The sequence below is a fragment of the Ursus americanus genome, chromosome 2, assembly GCF_024610735.1.
Source record: "Ursus americanus isolate L20-20 chromosome 2, mUrsAme1.1.p, whole genome shotgun sequence".
NCBI classification, from domain to species: domain Eukaryota; kingdom Metazoa; phylum Chordata; class Mammalia; order Carnivora; family Ursidae; genus Ursus; species Ursus americanus.
In genome coordinates this window covers 103,060,183-103,076,975 of record NC_142128.1, presented here as the reverse complement: position 1 = coordinate 103,076,975, position 16,793 = coordinate 103,060,183, and the positions used below count along the sequence as shown (strand labels likewise).

The 16,793-nt window shown below is 44.9% G+C and overlaps 1 long non-coding RNA gene across 1 annotated transcript in view; it reads left to right on the top strand.

Annotated features, from left to right (window-relative positions):
* The first annotated feature begins 861 nt into the window (after positions 1-861).
* LOC148110700 (uncharacterized) overlaps positions 862-16,793 on the top strand; it is a 29,375-nt gene continuing 13,443 nt past the window's right edge. The window contains exons 1-3 of the long non-coding RNA XR_015723281.1: positions 862-1,258; positions 1,799-1,859; positions 13,980-14,173. This is a non-coding gene — a long non-coding RNA (uncharacterized LOC148110700). The remainder of the gene's footprint in view (positions 1,259-1,798; positions 1,860-13,979; positions 14,174-16,793) is intronic.

Here is a 16,793-nt window from a genome sequence, read left to right as displayed (position 1 = left end):
TGGGTAACACCATTTTCTTGAACGCAGCGACAGTGTATTTTGAAGGCGTGGCCTGTGTGACTGGAAGTGCATCTCACAGATTCGGGCAGGGGCGGGTACTCCGTGCCCTGCCCGAAGGCTGAAGCCCGGTCTGCCCTGCCATTTTCACCTGTCCCGCGCAGAGCTGTTCGAAGTCACTGTGTTATCATTTAGGGACGTGCATTCACCACCGGTTTACCGTAGCCACCGTTAGGAGGTTTCGTGTATACCGAATGATTTGGGGCGGCCTTTCCTTTAGCACTGAGTCCTTTTGGAGGAAAAACATAACTATGAAGAGTACAAACTACCTTCCTACTGGTAGTTCCGTATAAAGGCTTGATCGGATTCAGTTTCGATTTTTTTGGCATAAATTCTTCACAGGCTGCTCGTTTCCCACTGTGTCACATCAAGGACACAGAAGACTTGGTGGCTTCTCTTTTCGTGATAACAGCATCCGTTGGCAGATACTGCCAGCCTGGCGGGTTCATTAGGAAGCCCCCCCAGCTCTTCATCTATGGTTGTGGCAGCCCAGGGTCATCATTTCTTAAACCCTTTATTCCTTAGTGGTTGCAAAATGGCAGTGTTTTAATTGTATCCTTCCTCCTCCACGTATTAGCAGGATCTCTTCTCATCGATTATTGGGTGACCCTGAGAGGCAATTCATACAGGAAAGGTAGAAGAAACGCTTGGTTCTTTATTTTTATTTACTCAGAAACAGTTGCTTCCTTAATGTCCTTCAAAGGTCAGCGGTGAATCTATTTTTGGAGCATTACTAGGAACCTGTGGATATTATCATACTTGATGCATCTCAACATACTGCAGTTCTTTATATACGTATTTGATTCTTAAAATATCCCGCCTTTGGCCAGTGCTCCCGCATCCTCTGACACAACCCCAGAAGCCTTTTCTTTTTTTCTTTTCTTTTCTTTTTTAATATTTTATTTATTTATTTGTCAGAGAGAGAGAGTGAGTGAGCACACAAGCAGGAGGAAGGGCAGAGGGAGAAGCAGATTCTGGGCTGAGCAAGGAGCCCAGTGGGGATGGGGGACACTCGATCCCAGGGCGTCGCCAGGATCATGACCTGAGCTGACGGCAGACGCTTAACCGACCTTGAGCTCCCCAGGCGCCCCACCCCAGAAACCTTTGACAGCTTCCTTTCTTCTCGTACAACAAGATGCTCCAGGGGTCAAGGGAGCATATTAAATGACATCATGGAGAAGCAACCAGCAACGCTTAGAAGGTGAGACCCTTTGCCGGACAAATTACTCTGTTTCTTCAATAATCGGTTTATTTCAGGGGAAAAGAAGGAGGTAGGAAACCTATCGATTCGAAGAGACTGGAAAAGTAGCAGATAAATGCAATGTCTGGACCTTGTTTGGATCCTGACTTTAAAAATAAAAAGCTGTAAAAAATAATGTGTGAGAAAATCAAAGCGATTTTTATGCTGGTTGGCTTTCGGATAGTATCAAGGAACCGTGGCTAACAATTCTGGAGGAGGTAATACGACCCGGTACGGTTATGTTAGAACTCTGTGTATCAGAGACATGGTACTAAAGTACCTCTGGATGAAATTATATGACACCTGAAATGTGTTTCCAAATGATCTCATTGAGCTGGCGAGAGACAGTAGGTGTGATTCAGATGGGGTGAGACTGGTCTCGTGCTGGTCATTATTGAGATCGGGTGACGGGCGCCTGGAAAGTTCCCTGCGTACGTCTCTCCGGTTTTGTATGTGTTTGAAAATGGCATAACAAATGCTTGGAAATGTATTTTACAATAGAGAGCACCCTAGGAGGAAGGCGGCGAAGACGAACTGACGTTGGTAGAGCTACCCCGGCTCGGTAAGTGGGGTCTTGCCTCATTCGGAGATGCGCTCGCCGCCTGCCGGAGGCTAGTAGCCAAGTGAGGGGGGGCCCGGTGGGCTCGGCAGGGGGAGTGAGCCGACCCTGGTGGTAGTACCGTGTCGTTTGTATCGGATTATGCCTGAGGCACGCCGCGGGCCTGTGTTTACCTCGAGCGATCCTCGCAACAACTTGACGAGAGCCGGACTGGAGGGGAGGCGACTGTGGCCCCTCTCACGCTGTTGGCCCCGGGGCCCCACTGCCAGCTGTCCGGTGCCGGGTCCTCCCTCCTCGGGTTGGTAGACCTCTGCTGGACACGCGCAAGAGGCAGTCTCTCTCGGACGGGCGGGGGTATGGCGAGGAGCAAGACGGGTTTTGTTTGGTTTGTTTTTTTACCCTCTGGAAGCTTACCGTCTCCTGATGCCTGACGCTCCTGGGGGCAGGGGCTACTTAGGAGATAATGGGGTCAAACTTAGAAATTCATGGCACCTTGGGGACACTGCCTTGTTCGACGCTGAGTTGGAAAGAGCATGGAAGCAGCAACCCCAAGAGGGGCCCTCCCAAACCCTAGAGTCTCTGAGGTGAGCCTCGGAAGGGAGTTGTCTGTGGATCCTGTGGCTTCACATGATGACCCCCACAGTGGGGCCAGTTGGTTCCTGTCCCCCCGGACGCCATTGCTCATTCCTGTGCTAGAACGTTCTCTCTCTCCTGCTGGGTTCTGCTCCCTCTTCACCTCATCTCTATCTCAGCTCTCAGTGAGCTCCCCTTCTCTGAAATCTCTTGGGGTCGCACTCATCAGTTGAGGACTTAATTCTATACCAACCTCGATTGCTACTTACTAGTTGACTGCATATCACACCTCTTCGTTTAAATTGTAAATATTTGGAGGACAGAGACTAGGTCCTGTACTTCACTGATATCCCCCCAGCAAGCCCCTAACCATGGAGTGGGTGCTCACTAAATATTAAATGGACAAATTCTGTTTACAACGGTACAGTGTATGTTAGATGGCAATATGTGGGGTGATTAAGAGCACAAACTCTCTCTCTTCTTAGCCGCGTGCCTCGAAGCAAATTTACGTTCTTTATGCCTTAGTTTTTTACTCTCTAAGATAGAGATGACAGTGTCTTCTTTGTGCTTGTAAGTGCTTAGTACAGTGCCTGGCACACAACAAATATTCGAGATATGTCAGACCTAGTATATGTATTATAAGTAAGGTTTTATTACTTAACTAGAGCATTTCTTCCTATGTGTGAATTCAAATTAAATCAGAAAGTTACTTAGTATGCATGGTTTAGTTGGCCGGGGAGGTTGGGGGGATGTAGTGGAACCAGAAGGGGCACTAAACCTGGACCAGAATTCACGTCTCTCCTTTGACACTGGGTGTGAGACCTTAATATTTATAAGGCTCAGTTTGTTCCTTCGAAAATTGGAAATAGCAAAAGGAATCCCATCAGGCTGTTGTATGGTTCAAAAAACAACTATAAAGCACCTAGCCCAGAACTTAACACAAAATGGAGCTTAGATAAACCATTCTGTTAATGTCATCAAGCCTAGAGTGTCCCCTCTCTACAGAGTCTGTCTGCTTAGTAGATGAGACATTTGTGGTTGTTCATGGACCCCTCTATTCTAGAAAGCTCTAGTCCTCTAGACTAACTATAACACCTCTGTGCCCCTGCGTTCTTGGCATTTAACTTTACCACTTCCTGTTACATACTCCCAGGACACTTGACACACGTAGGCACTTAACGAATTTGCATTGAATGACTTGAAAATTTCCTTTTTACAGATGCATGTAGACCATTCCCCCTCAGCTTCTCAGACCCTCATTCTGCTGATGACTAAACTCATCCATTATGTTTTTGTGCTTCTTAATGTTGTTCTCAGGGGATCATCTTCATACCTGTTCTCCTTTGTTCCAACAACTGGTAAGATTTTAGATCAGAGAGGAGAGAGAGCATCCCAGGCTGGCTGAATGATGTTTTTGAAGGGGTTGAGAAAGACAGAGTGAGCAGTACCTGCCTGGAATGAAGAATACAAAATAGAAAGAAATTTAGAGAGAGGTCGGATAGGGAGGGTGGAGACAGATCCTGGAGCGACTTCATGGTCAGGCTGAAGAATGTGACTTGGCACATTAGGCTGTTGGAAAAGCCAGGGGATGGTTTACAAAAGTTAGATTTTATTTTTCAAATTTTAAAAAAAAACTTTAATTTTCAATTTTTAAATTTTTAAATACAATTTTTCTACATTAGTTTAAAGAGTCAAAAGTGCTATTAGACTTATAATGAAAACAGCATTCTCCTGCCCCACCTCTCCCACCCCTCTGCTCCCTCTCCCCGGAGGTAACCACATCTGAGTCCTATACCTGACTCTTTTGGTTATTTGAATTTGTTTTCTTGTATAAGGGATGATTCCCAACTCTTGCTCCATCACCTTCTCTTCATCTTCCCAATATATTCATGTCATAATTAACGCTAAATCAGTATTTACCATTTACATCACTCTGACTGTATAGATATTTTTTGTTTTTCTTAGTGTTAGTTATTGCCTCACTGTTTCATTTGCTTAGTTTTCTGTGTACTTACCACTAATTCAACCCCAAATGCTCCAATAAAGATATAAACTGACCAAATACACTTAATCTATTGGGCTTTTTTCAACCCACCACGTGGAACTAAGATCACAGAAGCTCATATTTTTTTAAAGATTTTATTTATTTGACAGAGACAGAGAGAGAGCACAAGTAAGGGGAGGGGAAGAGGGAGAAGCAGGGAGCCCGATGCGGGGCTCCATCCCAGGACCCTGGGATCATGACCTGAGCCGAAGGCAGAGCTTAACTGACTGGGCCACACAGGCGTCCCCAGAAGTTCGTATTTTGTCATTTTTCTCATAGTATTCTGCAAAGGTTATCTTCTTCCAACACTGAAAAAAAAAATAAGCAAAAAGGTGAAATGATTTGATGAACCAGTCATGGGGTATTGATTCGGGCAAACACTTTGCCCCCTAATTAAGCTGGTGAACAAGCTCGGACAGTGAGAGCAGGAGCATCTAGAAAGACAGCAGGATGTTGTCTGCTGCTGGGGCAGTTCCTTACATAGGGCGAACGGTAAATTACGCTCCCCAAACACAGTGGATTCATTTCGACAGTGTACCCGTTCTTACCATCTCCTGCGTCCCCGCACAGAGGCCACTATTTGGCTCCGAATGGGCAATGGATACACAGCCCTTGGCGGTGTCTCTGACAAAGTAACTAGTAAATAGCACTTCTGTATTTGTGTAACACGCATCACCTACTCAGAAAACTTTGTTTTCATTCCAGCTTTCTAATGACCTGTGTTATGGAAAGACTTTGTACGCAATTGCTAATTTTTCCAAATGCTTACAGATTCATTATTTTCATTTGACCCTCAAAGGGTCCAAACAATTAGACTGATTTTGAAGCCAGCTGGAGTACTTACTAAGCTGTGTGTAAGTCACCTAATTTCTCATTTTTTCTCAAAGAAATTGGGGGCCACCTCATGGGATAGTTGTAAGAATTAAATGAGATGATCTATATCGACTGTTGCCCTCGCAGGAAAGCATTATGACCTATTTGATGATGAGACAAACCAGCACGAAGTCGAGCCACTTGTATCGCTTGCATGGAGCGTTAGCGGAGGCAGCGCTTGGCCTGATGATCAGCCCTGACTGAATTACCGTGCAGGTGTCAGGGAAGAACTGATTTCCCCTCTTGGGCACTGCTGTGTCCCAGTGCCTCAAATAGTATCTGGTAAATAACAGGCTCTCGTATATGTGATGAATACATTAATGTGAATACCAAGTTTTAGGCCTGGAAATGGTCTCAGAGATCATTTATTTAAATGAACTGATTTTTGGGATGCCGGAGGGGCTCAGTCCACTAAGTGTCTGACTCCTGCTTTCAGCTCAGGTCATCATCTCAGCCCCGGGTTGGATCCCACAGAAGATTCTCTTTCTTCCTCTGCACCCCCCCCCTTTTAAAAATAAATAAACTGAATTTTCAAGTAGGGAAACTGAGGCCCAAATATTTTAAGTGAGTCATGGGCATGTTTTGTGTTTTTGTTTCTTTGCGTCTGCACAACGCTTTTAAGAAAAATTGAAGTAGTTGACAAATTCAGTCTGGCCATGGATGAATAGAAAACCCAAAGTAGGGGCTGAAATAGAATAAAGGTTTCTCTTTCATGAGAAAGAAAAACTAAAGACAGGAAATTCAAGGTTGTAACTCCTGAAACTAGGCAACTGTCTTTCTGCTCCCCTCTTCTTAACGCAGGGCTTCCACCTTCATTATAGTGTTAAGATACAAAGTGGCTGCTGGGACTCCGGCCATTTGGAAGGGAGAGCCAGAGGAAATGGAGGAGGCCCATAAAGGCTGGACTGAGGAGAAAGGAGGGAGTTGATTTCCCCAGATGTGAGGAGTGATGTTGAGTTCGGCATTCCGGTCTGATAAAATTCATGTTTTGCAAACTGGTAATAGTGTGGAGGATGGGTCAAACAGGAGGAGTGCAGAAAGAACAGGTAGGAAACTACAGCAGAGATGCAGGCACGATGTGATGAGGGTACAGAGCAGCAATGCCCGTAGAAATGTAATGTAAGTGCCACATGTCATTTTTAATTTCCTAGTAGCCACAGTAGAAAGGGAAAAATAAACAGGTGAAATTGACTTTCATAGTGGATTTCACTTTTCCTTTTTTTAAACATTTTTAAATTTTTATTTTTTTAATTAAAAAAAAGATTTTATTTTTTTAAAGTAATCTCTATATCCAACGTGGGGCTTGAACTTACAACCCTGAGACCAAGAGTTGCATGTCCTCTGACTGAGCCAGCTAGGCGCTCCTGGATTTCACTTATCTGGTATGTCTGAAATATTATTATCTGAACATGTAACTAATGTAAAAATTATCAATAAGATAGTTCACGTTCTTTTTCTCTAAGTCTTTGAACCCCAGGGTATATTTCGCCCTGATAGCACATCTTAATTCGGATGTCAAATTTTCATCAGAAACACTCGGCGCACAAAATGAGAGTGCACAAAACTTGCAGGTGACAAAGCACATCCACATACCCCGATTATCCCAGCTATAGTTCATACTTCTTCTGACAACCGAATTGAGTGTTTTTAAATGTATATTAATTAAAGTTAAAAATTTGGTTCCTTGATCACATTCACCTTGTGCCAGGCCTCAATGGCCACCTGCAGCCAACGGCTCCATGTTGGAGAGAGGGGAAGGACCCAGTCTGAGACACCCGGCTCAGAAAAGGTCCTCTTCGACAGCAACACTTCTGAACAGACCCATAATATCATCGCCTTGCTAGGCATTAAGCGAAGCATCACTATTTTGCACACTCCCTAGATTTGCTGGCTTCTTTTACATCTCCTGTCCCTTCACCTAGAATGCTCCTCCCTTTCTTTTTTCATCCGGAAAACGTCTACGTATCTATTAAGTCTCCATTCAGAGATCATCTCTGTGAAATCTACTCTGAGTCCCTCTGGCCCTGTTAGTTGTCCCATCCTATTTCATGCTTTCATAGATCTGTGACATTCTTGCGATAGGGAACCATCTCTTAATTGTCTCTGAATCCCTACTACATAGCAAGGGCCTTCTAGATTCTCAATGAAGATTCCTGAATGGGGGCGCCTGGGTGGCTCAGTTGGTTAAGCGTCCCACTATTGGTTTCAGCTCAGGTCATGAGCTCATGGGTCATGCGATTGAGCCTCAAGCAGGCTTCCTGCTTAGCATGGAGTCTGCTTGAGATTCTCTCCCTCTGCTCCTCACCTACCACTTTCTCTCTAAAATAAATAAATCTTGGGGCACCTGGGTGGCTCAGTCGTTAAGCATCTGCCTTCAGCTCAGGGTGTGATCCCGGCGTTCTGGGATCGAGCCCCACGTCAGGCTCCTCCACTGGGAGCCTGCTTCTTCCTCTCCCACTCCCCTGCTGTGTTCCCTCTCTCCCTGGCTGTCTCTGTCTCTGTCAAATAAATAAACAAAATCTTAAAATAAAATAAAATAAATAAATCTTGGGGGAAAAAAGGTGGGGTGCCTGCGTGGCTCAGTTGAGCGTCTCCCTTCAGCTCAGGTCATGATCCCAGTGTTCTGGGCTCGAGCCCTGCGTTGGGCTCCTTGCTCAGCTCCCTGTTCTGTGTCTCCCTCCCTCTCTGCCCACTCTGCCCTTTCCCTTGCTCATGCTGTCTTTCTCATAAATAAATAAATAAATAAATAAATAAATAGATTTTACTTATTTGAGAGACAGTGAGTAAGAGAGAGAGAGAGCGCACAAGCTGGGGGAGGGGCAGAGGGAGACAGAGAAGCAGACTCCCTGTTGATCAGGGAGCCCAATGTGGGGCCCAATCCTGGGATCCCAGGATCATGATCTGAGCCAAAGGCAAACACTTAACCGACTGAGCCACCCAGGTGCCCCTAAATAAATAAAATCTTAAATTAAAAAAAAAAGATTACTGAATGAAAAAGACCTTCCCTGCAGCTTGCTTCTATTGGCACTTTGGTCTGCTACATTTTTAAAAGGTCATCTCTACGTCGAATGTGGGGCTGGAACTCATGACCCTGAGGCAAGAGTTGGATGTGCCACCGACTGAGCCCCGCAGGCGCCCCTTTGCTCTGATACATTTTGAAAGAACATGCTCAGCCTTCTTAATTCAATTTTTGCTTTGCCTATTTGAATATCTCTGGACATGTCCCTTCCACGTTGCATCAAGGATGACTTCTGACTTTGTGCATCCAGACGTAAAATCTGCATGGTGCAGGTTGGTATAAAACTTTTATTTTTTAAGGCTTAACATCAGAGCACGCCGCTGCACTAAATAATACATTGAACTTCACACGTGTGTCTCTGTGACCCTTGCCTTTAATGTAGACAGACTGCAGCACAGAGCGGTTCTGGACGACAACCACAGGGACTTCCCCAAATGTACAAGGGATTCATTCCAGTGGAACCCACTGGAGCAAGGCTCCCAAGAGGAATAGATTCCATTAGATATTACTAACTCGGGCACAGTCAGCTTCACAGTGATGGAGCGACCGACCTTCCTTGCAGCCAAATCCACGTTGCCATGCTTTAGACGACAAGAGACAGAGTGAGCCCTAGGTGATCTCAACTGGTAGGGGGCAATTTGGCCACATCTGTTACAATTTTAAGTGCACATTCCCTTTGACCCTCCAAATTCAACTTTCAGGAATTTATTGTGTAGGAATATTTGTATAAATACATTATCATGTGTGGAAAAGGGTGACCTTTGTATTGTTCACTGTTATTTTGAAAATTTGAAACAGCCCCCACATCCATTGATATTAGATGGTTAAATAAAATATGGTATATCCATACAATGGAATACTACGCAACTGTTGCAAAGAATAAAATCTCTCTCTATATATAAATATATAGCTTTGTCTCTCTATACATATTTTTTAAACATTTATTCATTTATTTTAGAGAGAGATGGGGGAGGGGCAGAGGGAGAGGGAACGAATCCTCAAAGAGACTCCCTGCTGAGCACGGAGCCTGGTGTGGGGCTCAATCCCAGGACTCTGAGATCATGACCTGAGCCAAAATCAAGAGTCAGATGCTCAACCTATTGAGCCACACCCCTCTCTATATATATTTCAAAAAAAAATTTTAAAGCAAACTCCACATGATACATGGGGATCGAACTCATGACCCCAAAATCAAGAGTTGCATGCTCTACTGACTGAGATAGCCAGTAGCCAGGTGCCCCCTCTCTCCTTTTTTTTTTTTTTAAGATTTTATTTATTGATTGATAGGGAGAGAGAGATACCAAGAGAGAGCACAAGCAGGGGGAGCAGCAGGCAGAGGGAGAGGGAGAAGCAGGCTCCCCAAGTCAAGCAAGGAGCCCGATGCGGGGCTCGATCCTAGGACTCTGGGATCATGACCTAAGCCGAAGGCAGACACTTAACCAACCACCCGGGTGCCCCTCTCTCTACTTTTTAACATGGAGAAATATCCATGATTTATTGCTGAATAAGGAAAACAAGTTAGAGAATATACTATATTAAAATAAATATGCAAGAATATTACACTGACAATTTTAACTCTGGTTCTCTTTAGGGTATTAAAATAGAGGAAAACATGGATTTTCACTATTACCAACATTTTTTAATTGTTTGAGGTCTGTTCAATGCCCACGTATCATATTTACAATATTAAAAGTTATTTTTAAATATATCAGGATACCAGGAAGGTAAAGAAACAAGAAAATGTCTCCACAGCAGAAAATCCAGGTTTCGTAGGAACAGTAACTCCAAGCAAGGCCTGCCAGGAAACCATGACAGCTCTAACGGCCTGGTCATCTCGTTCCCTCCTCAGGAGCAAAAGCCTTTCACACCCTGCTTTAATAACGTGACCATACTATTAACCCATTTTCTTAGATTCATTTTCTTTCCTTTGTTTTTTTGTTTGTTTTTAAAGATTTTATTTATTTGAGAAAGAGAGAGCAGGTCTTGTGCAGAGAGAGAAGCAGGGTCCTCGCAGAGCAGGGAGCCCGATTTGGGACTCGATCTCAGGACTGCAAGATCATGACCTGAGCCGGAAGCAGATGCCTAACCGACTGAGCCCGCCAGGCACCCCTTTGATTCAATTTCTAATGCCTTCTCTCCAGTTTACTTAAAAAATTCCCCAAGACAGAAGATCTGATAGGGTGGCCAATCACTGTTCATCTGGCTTACTCCTGTGGGGTGGGATTCTTACGTGAGGCCACCTCTCGGTGGCTTTCCCTAGAGTTGCTGCACCATTGGTCGTGCCTAGTGTGCAGGGTTGTATGACACGAAGCAAGGTGACAAGCACGAAGAGCACTTACATTTAGAAGAAGAACCTGGGCACGAAGTACACGCAGCATTTCATGGGCCACCCACTGCACACTGGACGCTCCCTTTGGTTTTATACAACCAAAGACGGAGAGGTCGAGCAGAATCAACAGTCATCTATGTTGTTAAGAAAGCCAGCCAAGAACCCCTTTTAAAGATGTCCTTGTCGATGCAGTGGAAGCTCGTCTTCCTAGGATTTTCCTGGTGGGTCAGTTGTGTTCCTTGGACCGCCAGCTTGCACTGTGCCTGCTTGTGACCAACAGACTAGATTCCAGAAGCGATCTCTCTGCACTACTTGAAGTTCTCTTTGCACTCCAAGATTAACTGATTGATGAAAGGTAAGCAAAGAAAAGAAAAAGAAAAAAGAGAAAGAAGAAAAAGAAAAACCCCAAATCAGCGTTACTGCTGCTGATGGGATGACAAAAGTCAGAGTGTTTGTAGGGATGAAAACGCAGATAGAATTTTTATAGCATCTGGGATTCCTGTAATGCTGTATTCTTGAAATATTTCAAAGCCCAGTCTGAGCATCTATTTTTAAACCTTAAAAGGCAGGTCATTCAAACCTTCCAGAATAAGGGAAAGAAAGCAAAAGAATAGGCATGTCGCAGAAGACTGTAGGGGCGAACACTTCCTTCATGATATTTTATCTAAAAGTAGACATCTTCAGGCCACTAGGAATATTGTTAGTCTTTTCTTGCTGGCAAAAGGGCCATCTGTTTTTGAAAACCTATATAAAATATATATGTATTTATAACATAGGCAAGTAAGGTTCATATTTCCTGTGGAATGTAGAGGCATTATGGAAGGCAGCCTATGACATGATTCATTTTTCTATGCCTGGAAGCAGAAGACCAAGTCGCCAAGGTATACCTGGTCGAAACCTTGGCTCAATGAAGTTTTATTATTACACAAAATCTGTCACACATTTTTCATTCCTAGTGGACCCCTTACAGTGTTTAATGTGACCTTGCATGAGGATTTCAACTTATATTAAGCAACTGAGTATTGAACATCTCTCTTGGGCCAAGCACTGCGTTGGGTGCTGGGAGGCCGGAGGAAGAAAGATGTCTTTCCTACCTAAAGCTACTCCTATCTAGCAGGGAAAGCAGGCCTGTTAGCAACCAGCTAGAGTGCAGTGCGACGTGTGTTTCCTGCAGGGACGCACGGCCTGCTACTTGAAGCCCGGCAAGGGAACAGGTACCTTACTCCCCCAGTCCGGAGGTGCGCGCTGACATCTCCGCAACCAAGATGCCTCTCACAATTCATGCTGTCTCACAGTTATGATTGGCACGTGTGTTTCTTTATTTTTCCTTAATGACACACAAAACAACACATCTTACAATCTATGGCATCCTCAATACTTTCGTGTGTCCTAGATCACACAGAAGCAAGAGAGATTCTTGAGGGGGGCCTCTGAAGAACGAGTAGGATTCTTGCTCGGTGGAAAAGCAATGCATGAGGGCCAAATCCACTGACTGTAAGCTTTTGAGTAGGAAGACCTAAGTCCTAATTTCTAAGAATTTGGGCCATTCCTTGCTTAACAGTGGGAGTGTTACGAGGACAATAACCTCTTAAGGGTGTGCTGTGTGTCTGGCAACATTCTAAGGGTTTTATTTATTTATTTATTTAAATTTAAAAAAAAAAGATTTTTATTTATTTATTTGACAGAGATAGACAGCCAGCGAGAGAGGGAACACAAGCAGGGGGAATAGGAGAGGAAGAAGCAGGCTCCCAGCGGAGGAGCCTGATGTGGGGCTCGATCCCATAACGCCGGGATCACGCCCTGAGCCGAAGGCAGATGCTTAACGACTGTGCCACCCAGGCGCACCTCTAAGGGTTTTAAATAAATTAACTTCTTTAATCCTCAAAACAAGATTGGGAGATAAGATACTATTATTATCTCATTTTTTAAAATGAGGTATCAGGGGTACCGAGGTGGCTAAGTCGGTCAAGCGTCCGACTCTTGGTTTTGGCTCAGGTCATGATCTCAGGGTCGTGGGATCGAGTCCTGAGTTGGGCTCCGTGCTCAGTGGGGAGTCTGCTTGTCCCTCTGCTCCTCCCCCACCCCCACCAGCTCTCGCTCAAGCTCTGTCTCTCTCAAATAAATAAAATCTTCAAAAATAAAAAAATAAAAATGAAGACACTGCAGAGGTTAAACAGATTGCCCAGGATTACACAGCAAAGAAGTGGTAAATTAAAACCCAGGAGTCTGGCTACCACTCTCCATCCCTGACACGAAACTCTCAAAGGAGTGTTTGCCAAAATGTGGCACAAATGTTAGTCATTATTTAATGCAAGGAAGAGGGCTTTTCAGGTTAAGGGGACAATAAGAGCAAAAGACACAAGGTTTTAAAGCATTTAAGAATTCCTTTTGGCTGAAGATTTTGTGTGGAGGAAAGGTTGAGGAAGGCAGGGTGGGGGCTGGAGTATCACTAGACAGGAAGCTAGAAAGTTCTACTGATGTCAGATTATAGCATGCTTCATGGAGTACTTTGGCTTTGGGACTTCATCTATAGACTACAGAGCACTATTAAATATACTTTTCAAAGATTTTATTTTATTCTTTTAAGACTTTATTTATTTGAGAAACAGAGATGAGAGAGAGATGAGAGAGAAAGAGAGAGAAAGCACAAGCAGGGGGAGGCGCAGAGGAAGAGGGAGAAGCAGACTCCCCGCTGAGCAGGGAGCCTGATGCGGGGCTTGATCCCAGGACCCTGAGATCATGACCTGAGCCAAAGACAGACACTTAACCAACTGAGCTATCCAGGTGCCCCATCACTGTTAAATATTTTTGAGCTGGGGAGTGACTCAACCATATCTGTGATTTAGAAAGACACAGGCAGCCCTGGGGAAGATGGGCTCACGTGGAGCAGGACGAAGGGCAGCGTCATGTTAGGGGGCTGAGCATTGGGTGTGGACCAGACAACGGACAATGGCATTCGGGCTACAGCTGTGGGCAGGCCGAGCTGGGGCCGACTGAGACCCAGTTCAGATGGAGGTCTGAGCCAACTCCGACGAAGATGTGAGCAGCTATCCTCAACCAGCTCATGGGAGGGCAGGTGCATGTCACGGGAGGCAGGCCAACCAGCCAACACAGGAGCACAGGGCGGGGGCTTGGAATCCGTGTCCTGGTGGGTAAACCTGACCCCTTCATCGCGACAACCCACAGAGGTTGTTTAAAGTTTGGTTTTGCTTTGGTTTGGTTCTTAATCTGAGATGCAGAGTGATGCTTACATCCTGACCATATGCTACCTGTGTCTTTCTCAAGCCAGCTGGTGTGCTTACGGGGAGATCATGGCTATCGGGGACCTGGAAGTGATGGAGGGGACTGGCTAAGTTGGTGGCAAAGACCCTCGTTTCCAGAGGAGTCTGGTGAGCAGAGATCCCACTGATAGTCAATAGTAATTGAGCGTCTGCCGTGCCCAGGACACTAGGGAACAGACTGAAGTCCTAAGGAATAAGGTAAGCTTCTTGGTCGGCTGGGAGGTCAGAAAGGGAACACCTGGAAAAGCACTTTAAGTAGCAGTTCAAACAATGGGAGGAAAAAACGATCCGTGTAGCTCGAGCCGAGTGCGCCGTGCGAGGCCCCAGAAAGCACTCCCGCCGGCTTCAGCTGTGTGGAGGCTGGGCTGCCGCAGGAGTGGGCTGGCGCCGAAGCCCCTTCCCGACAGCTGCCTCAAGGTTTGGTTCAATTCTCATACACTCCAAAAAAGAAAGAAAAGGACAATATCCCTCGGAAGCTCTGAATTTGGGAGCGTCTATTTCCAGCCCTGTGATTCTATTCATTAAGTTGTGTTCCAGCTCGCCAGGAGCCACGGCTCTTCCCCCATAGAGAGCCCTTCCTCCCTATGACCTCATGGGACAGTGAGATGACGTCATTCTGTGTCAACCTGAACACGCTCATGCCCTGGCGTTGCCCCCATAAGCCTCACGGGGTTCTAGAGATGCCCCATCAGTGATGAGTCAGGCACCACCAGGGGAAGGGCACCAGCCAGGCAGGGCGGGACTGGGACTCCAGGTCGTGCTGGGCAGACTCCCAGGAAGGGGACTGACCTGCCAATGCCTCAGGGAGCTGAGGTGGCAGGTTCCCTCCCCCCAGCCCACACCTCCATTTTACAAGTAGTTCTTTTTTTCTTTTTTTAAGATTGTTATTTATTTTAGAGAGAGAGAACAAGAACGGTGAGAGGGGCAGAGGAAGAGAGAGAGAGAATCTCAAGCAGACTCCTTGCTGAGTGTGGAGCCTGATGTGGGCCCGATCCTGGGACCCTGAGCTCGTGACTTGAGCTGAAATCAAGAGTCAGACGCTCAACCGACTGAGCCACCCAGGCACCACAATTTTCCAAGTGGTTCTAGGAGCTTCCTGAAGCTATCAGAGCAGAGGGCAGGGAGGGCATGGCATTTTCTGGGGAATTTTCTTTGCCTCAACCCGAGTGAGCTCATGGAAATACAGTATCAGATACAGAGGTTATTAAACAAAAGTTAATGGCCACGTTACAAAAAGTTAAGAGAAACGGGTGAAAGTGTTATTTCAACATGTAATCAATATAAAAACTTATTAAGGAGGTATTTTACTTACTTCTTTTGTACTAGTCTTCAAATTCCAGTGTGTTTTTCACTCTTGTATCTCAGCACGGAATAGCTACATTTGAAACGTTTGACAGCCACCTGTGGACACACGCAGGTCTAGACTTCTCCGCTCAGGGCAGTCGAATTAAAACACCAGAAATGTTTTGTGTGGTTCTTCAGGGCAGGGGCCGGAATCTTCTCTCCCCATGTCTCCCTCAGCTCAGGGGGCTTCTGTACTGACGATGGCACTGCATCTGTCCCCTGGGGTTTCCCTCCACTCCATGTTTACCAAATGCCGAAAACTCTCTGGAAGACTGAGTGGGATTTTATTTTATTATATTATATTATAAGGTAATTTATTATTTTTATTATTATTATTTTTACTTTTCCAGATTTGGGGTATCCAGGCCCTTCACTGCAGGGTCCAGGGTAGGGGCTCCCCTTGCTCTGGTCTAAGGCTGGCACTGGAGCTTGGTCACATTATTTCAACTCCTGGATCAGTAAAGGCAAAATCCAGTCCTGCTTGTAGACACTAGAGTTACGCGTATGCTGTCTCCTGGCTGAGGCAGTTTAAGAAGGTTCTCTGTCAAGTACAGCTGAAAGAGTCCTAACCGATACAGGGTTCAGTGTTTCCCTTCAAAGGCCTGGGGTGGGGTAGTCATTAAGGGCCCTGTCACAAACCCTCTGCTGTTGGGGCTGTGCAAAGAAGTTACTTTCCGAATGTCAGTGCTCCTGTGGATTCCTCTATTCCTCTAATTGTGGGTAAATGCACAAATCGGACCACATCCAATAGGAACTCCCAAGTTTGCACAGCTTTTTAGGCAAATGCATACGTTACTAACGTTCTGATTTTCACAGCATTCTTCACTTATTCCAGATGCACGTCAAGCCCATAAAACAACTCCTCTGCGGCATTGGTAAAAAACCAAAGTCTCCGGAATATGAAAATTCCTTAACAGAAAGAGTACATTACTGTTTTTTAAAAATGGAATGTGTCTATACACTAACCGTTAACAATTAAAAAAGGAAATTTAAAAATTTCTATTTACAGTAGCATCAAAAAGATTAAAATATTCAGGAGTAAACGTAACCAAGGAGGTGAAAGACTTATACAATGGAACTATAAAACATTGCTGAACGAATTTAAAGAAAACACAAATAAGTGGAAAGAAACCCTGTATTTGTGGATTAAAGATTTAATCATGTTAAGATGTCCATATTACCCAAGGCAATCTAGAGATTCATGCAATCCCAATCAAAATCTCAATGACATTTTTTCTGGAAATAGAAAAAAATCTGAAAATTCATATGGAATTGCAAGGGACTCTGAATAGCCAAAAAGAACAAAATTGGAGGATTCAACTTCCTTAGATCAAAACATATTACAAAGCTACATATTACACATCAAAACAGTGTGGTACTGGCATAAGGACAAGTATAGACCAATGGAATGGAACAGAGTCCATAAATAAATGCTCACATATATGGTCAAATGATCTTCAACAGGGTGTCAAGT